Consider the following 6,212-nt stretch of genomic DNA (forward strand, 5'->3'; position numbering starts at 1 on the left):
TTAAGAATTAACACACTATCTTATAAGTTTGCGACGCTCACAAGACGAATACACACAACCAATACTAGGATATCATACAATCACCACATACTAAGGCATCAAACAATTAACTAAATAAATCCATAAATAAATCCTCTAGAACCTCATGATAACGACTAGCCCATAATCGAACTCATCGCCAACGTGGGTTCCAATGAAAACATGATATAGCAAACGTAGTCTTTATACGAATAAATAAACAAAGTACAATCAAGAATATAGGTTCAACAAAACAAGAAACAAGTATCCAAATTACAACTCAAAATAAAGATTCACAAGAATAAACTAGATCGTATTCGCTTTTGTTGAATTGTGCCAAAAGGTCTCTTACCGTCTTATCCCTCCTTGATGTCTTGATATCTCTCAATATCCTGAAAAATGACCTAAATTATGTTTATATAGTAGTCCATGCATCCCAGGAGTCCAACAATTTGAATTATAAAAGAATCAGGATTTTAATATCGTGACCCAGCGCGGCCGCGCGCTTCACCAGCGCGGGCGCACTGCCTCTCTGTACTCCCGGCGCGGCTGCGCGCAACACCAGCGTGGGCGCGCCTGCCTTCTGCCAAAACTTCATTTTTTTTCTTCTTCTTTATTCCATGCAGCTTCGAGCCAATCTTCCAAGCTTTTATTCCAGCACATCCTAAACACCATATTAGCATCAAAACAATGCTAATTTACCTGATTGTTAGGGCGAAAACACGCGCTAAAATTCACGCAAGTATACGCGTTCGCAAGTAGTATAAGATATAAATCAGATTCGTTCCCACAGAGACTGGTTTAGGTTAAGTTCAATTTATGCACCTATGCAACAATGTATGGTTATCGCTCAATGCTAAGACAAATAACAAATTGGGTTTTTATTAAACTAAGAGATTATACTAAATAACATTAATTAAGAGAATTGAGGTTGAATTAATATATATGACAAACATGGGATTCTAACTTCATTAAATACTTCATTTAATAGCCTTATTATTCTTAACCTTAGCATGTGATGATGATGACACTAATCAGATAACAAGAAACTGATAAACGCCAACTTTCGTTGCACGAGTACCATTCTACCAGACATCCACAAAAGAGATAAAAGCTGAATAGGCACCACTTATATTGAGACCCTATATGTCTATAGAATTTGAAAACATAACGGTTTAAGCACAAGTTATCCATAATGATTACATAGGGCAAGTAAAACGGTTAGAGTTACCTACTAATCATGCATACAACAAATGAACCTATGCTAGCATGGCAAGTTCTAAACCTCTATATTCACTGTCGCTTCAATAGAGATTAACACGCTATCTTATATGTTAGCTACGCACATAAGACGAATAAGCACAACCAATACTAGGATATCAATCAATCACCACACACCAAGATATCGAAACAATTAACTATTGAAATCCATAAGTAAATCCGCTAGAACCCCATGATAACGATTAGCCCATAATTGAACTCATCGTCACCATGGGTTCCAATGAAAGAATGGTATAAAATAAGCTCTTAATAAACTGAATAATAATTAAAGTATGAATAAACGAGATCTAGGTTCAACAAGAACGAAAATGAGCATCCAAAGTTACAACTAATTCAAATAATCACAAGTTGAAAACAAGATCTTCTTTTTCGGAGTTTTTCTGTGCTTCTAGATCTTCTCCTTGGTATCCCAATCTTCCCGGATGATGAAAACCCTTTTTTTTAAGTATATATACGCCCCTAGTGGACCTGGACCCTTAAAATCGTCAAATTCCACTCGAAAAGGTTTTTGAGCGAAATCAGTGGCCGCCCAACCAGCCGCGCCTTGGGCGGCCGCTCAGCTCTCCGGGCGAGTGCTCAGCTCTCTGGGCGGCCGCTCAGCTCTCCTTGGCGGGCGTTTTGATGAATCTTGTTTTGGCCATAACTTGAGTTCTACTCGTCAGAATTAGGCGATTCAACTGCCCACGCGAAGCTATTGAGATTCTCTACAACTTGACAATGGCCTTGGCTTCCAATTCTGAACACTTTTTTTATCATATTTCCTTTAAAAGCTCTTCTCTTCATATAACTGATACCTGAAATGCAATAACACAAAAACACATCAAAATACCAACAACTTGAGTCCAAAACACCAATTTAAGCTTGTAATAAAGCGTTCCAAGTGGATATAAAATCCACTTATCACACCCCCAAACTTGAATCGATGCGTGTCCTCAAGCATAAACAGACTCAAAACTACAAAACAAACCTAATGCATGAATGCAACTACGTGAATGCAACTAAATGATAACGCAATCGATCCCCTCAGAATAACCATAACCAAATGAATAAGCCAATGCCTCTAAGAATGCAATGACTTAAAATAGAGCTCAGATAAATCTCACAAACCAACTCACAAACCAGAAACGTGCGTGTGTGGAATGCTTAACAGATATCTCTCGATACTAGATCAATAACCATAACTTATCTATCATCGAAACAATCAAAAGTTTATAAACAGAATATACAATAAACACATTATAACTCACAACATCTCCTTTCTACTAGAGTTATACAAGGATTCACACTATTATTGAACACATAGCAAAGATGCTTATTTGACCGTGCAATGAATGAGGTCCCAAAAGACTTATGCAATAATACCCATGTAGCGAGCATTAGGTTAGCGGATCACAGACTATAAAAGCCTTAGTTCACTAGGAACAAAGTCCCCTTGAACTTAATAACTCGAGCATTAAAGAGCTCACTCTTGATCAATTATGTATAAACACATACTTTTTTCTATTTTTTTCTCTTTTTTTCTTTTTTTCTCTTTTTTTCAATAATTTCTGAATGAGTGCGTTTCGCTCCATCTCATTCAACCCTAGACTACTCATAAAAATATGAGCCGACTACTAGCCGTTTGACGCCTAGCCTTACAACAACTAGCAATGAAATCCAAGTTTTTCTCCAGATAAAAAAAATCAGTGTTTTTACGTCATTACGAGAATATCACAAATTCTAAATATAACCAAGTGATTAAATCTCAACAACAAACAAGTATGATCATGATCTAGATCAAAAGCAACCCTATAAGACTTTGTGAAAATATTTGTTTCTGGCATGCAAATCAATTCATTAGTACTTAAACATCCCTCTATTCATCATCACCACACTCAAATCAATATCAACTTATCAAATATCATAGTTCATCTTAAGGGATCATGCTAAATATGCATGCAAATGCAGCTATATGAAATCACATAAAAACAACAAATATGTCCTATGTGAACAATCATGCAAAAATATGAATGAACTATAACTAAACATACAATATGAATCTATATGAATCTATATGGACACACACTACTAATCCCTATATTATCACCCCCAAACTTAAAATTTTTAATGTCCTCATTGAAGGTAATAATAAGGATTTCAGGCATACCTAATTAGCGGGAGAGTCACCCTCGTCGGGTGGAGGATCAGGTGGCCAATCAACCTCGCCACCAGTATCTCAGACAACAGTACCGATAACATGTGTCAAATCTTCAGCAAAATGATGGTGAATGTCGTGCATGGCCTCCATATGCCTAGTCACTCGCCTGTACTGCTCATCACCAAGACTAAACCTATCAACTGTCTGTGGCGCATGAGAAGAACCCTCTATAGGCACGAGAGGATCCGTTCTGCCATCCTCTATATCATCAAAAATATATCTCAACCCCTTGTCAGGGGGTGCACCTAAGAATGAATAACTCAAGTGATCTGGCTTTCGGTTGAGCTCAAGTGTGGGAGCTTCTTGAATAAATGGTTCAAAACGCTCCTGAGAAATTTTCAGCTCTGCTAACCCAAGAGAATCGAATGGCAAATCCAACTTCTTCTTCCATGGAGGTGCATTTAAAACCTGCATTTGCTCTACTTTAAAGCACTCTTCTTTAGCCGTGGGTAACTTTATTTCCTTGAACACATTAAAAGTGACCTTTTGATCGTAAACCTTCATCGAAAGCTCTCATTTTTGCACATCAATCATAGTTTGGCCTGTCCCTAAGAATGGTCTTCCCAAGATAATGGGAATCTTCTTATCTTACTCGAAATCAAGAATTACAAAGTCAGCAGGGAAGATGAGTTTATCCACCTTGACCAAGACATCCTCCACTATACCTCATGGATAAGCGATGGAACGGTCAGCTAGTTGCAATGACATGTATGTTGGTTTCGGATCAGGCAGACCAAGCTTCTTGAAGATAGATAAGGGCATCAGATTGATGATAGCTCCTAAATCACATAAACACTTGTTGAATGACAAGTTTCCGATGGTGAAAGGAATAGTGAAGCTTTCAGTATCTTTAAGCTTCGGAGGCAACTTCTGTTGTAGCACAGCACTGCATTCCTCTGTTAGAGCAACGGTCTCTCAGTCATCGAGCTTCACTTTCCGAGAGAGAATACCTTTCATAAACCTCGCATAGCTAGGCATCTGTTCAAGAGCTTCAGCGAAAGGTATGTTGATATGAAGTTTCTTGAACACCTCCAAAAACTTCTCAAACTGCTTATCCAGCTTTTTCTTCTGCAGCCTCTTAGGAAAAGGAGGTGGAGGATAGATCTATTTCTCCCCTGTATTACCCTCAGGAGGAGTGTGTTCCACAGTAGTCTTCCTTGGTTTCACCTCTGCTTCCTTCTGCACTTCTTCTTCAGCCACAACTGCATTTTCTAAAACTTGAGATTTTTCAGGCTCTTCATCTTGTTGAATTTGGGGGCTTGCAACCTTTCCAGACCTTAAGGTGATGGCGTTCACCTTTTCTTAAACTTCCCTCTTGCTTGGATTGGCTTCTGTATCACTAGGAAGCGTTCCTAATGGTCGATTCAATAAGGCATTAGCAATTTGTCCTATTTGGTTCTCCAGAGTCTTGATAGAAATAGCCTGGCTTTGGCATATAAGAGCCTGGTTTTTGCACATAAGCCTCAACTCCTCCGATTCAGATTTTTCATTCAAAGATAGACCTACATCATGATTTTTTTTGTTGAAGTTGGAGTTGTTGTCTTGGTGCAAATTGTTGCTGAAAACCAGGAGGGTTGAATTATTTTGCTTCAAACTGCTGGAACGGCTGTTGTATCACATTCTGATTGTTGCTCCAGCTGAAGTTAGGATGATTCCAGTTGTCAGGATGATAAGTGTCTGGAACTGGAAGCTGCGATCTCTAAAAGTTGCTCACAAACTGAGCTGAGTCACTAGATATAGCGCATTGCTCCGTCGCATGCGGACCTGCACACAGCTCACAAACACTAATTATCTGCTTAATACCATAGTTAGCCAGAGAATCGATCTTCATAGACAACGCCTTTAGTTGAGCAGTGATAGCCGTAGCTGTATCTACTTCAAGAACTCCTGCTACCTTGCCCTGTGGACATCTCTGGGTTGGATGCTGATATTCATTAGCAGCCATCAGTTCAATTAGATCATAAGCTTCCTCATAGCTCTTTTCCCATAATGCTCCGCCTGCTGCTGCATCGAGCATGGGTCTGGACTGTGCTCCCAACCCATTGTAAAAATAAGTGATGATCATCCAATCAGGAATTCCATGATGAGGACACTTCCTAAACATCTCCTTGTAGCGCTCCCAAGCTTCATATAAAGATTCTCCTGATTGTTGCATAAATTGAGTAAGAGCATTCCTGATTGCAACTGTCTTCGCCATAGGGAATAATTTAGTAAGAAACTTCTGAGTAAGATCTTCCCAAGTAGTAATCGAACCAGCTGGTAGAGAGTGTAACCAGCTCTTAGCCTTGTCCCTCAGAGAGAATGGGAACAGTCTCAGCTTCACAGCATCTTCAGAAACACCGTTAAACTTGATGGTGTCGTAGATCTCAATAAATCCCTAATGTGCATATTGGGATCTTCAGTTGGAGAACCCCCAAACTGGATTGAATTCTGCACCCATTAAATTATGCCAGCTTGATCTCAAAGGTATTAGTTGTGATAGCTGGCCGGATAATGCTAGATTGAATGTCATTGATCTTGGGTTGAGAAAAATCCATCAAGGCTTTCGTTCGTGTTGTTGAATCTCCCATTGTACTGAGTACCTGAAACACAAACAAATAAACAGTGAGAGTAAAAGAATCCAAGTCAGTGAACTATAATGACCACTGATGACAAGCACATAAACTAAAAATTAACACCGAGTCCCCGGCAGCGGCGCCAAAAACTTGTTAGGGCA

The 6,212-nt window shown here is 39.2% G+C and overlaps 1 non-coding gene across 1 annotated transcript; it reads left to right on the forward strand.

The window, feature by feature from the left end:
* The first annotated feature begins 5,571 nt into the window (after positions 1-5,571).
* On the forward strand, positions 5,572-5,678 carry LOC141688288 (small nucleolar RNA R71). Its single transcript, XR_012561741.1, has one exon. It is a non-coding gene; the product is annotated as a small nucleolar RNA R71 (small nucleolar RNA).
* The last annotated feature ends 534 nt before the right edge of the window (positions 5,679-6,212 follow it).

Source organism: Apium graveolens, chromosome 9, assembly GCF_009905375.1.
Source record: "Apium graveolens cultivar Ventura chromosome 9, ASM990537v1, whole genome shotgun sequence".
Classification (NCBI taxonomy): Eukaryota; Viridiplantae; Streptophyta; class Magnoliopsida; order Apiales; family Apiaceae; genus Apium; species Apium graveolens.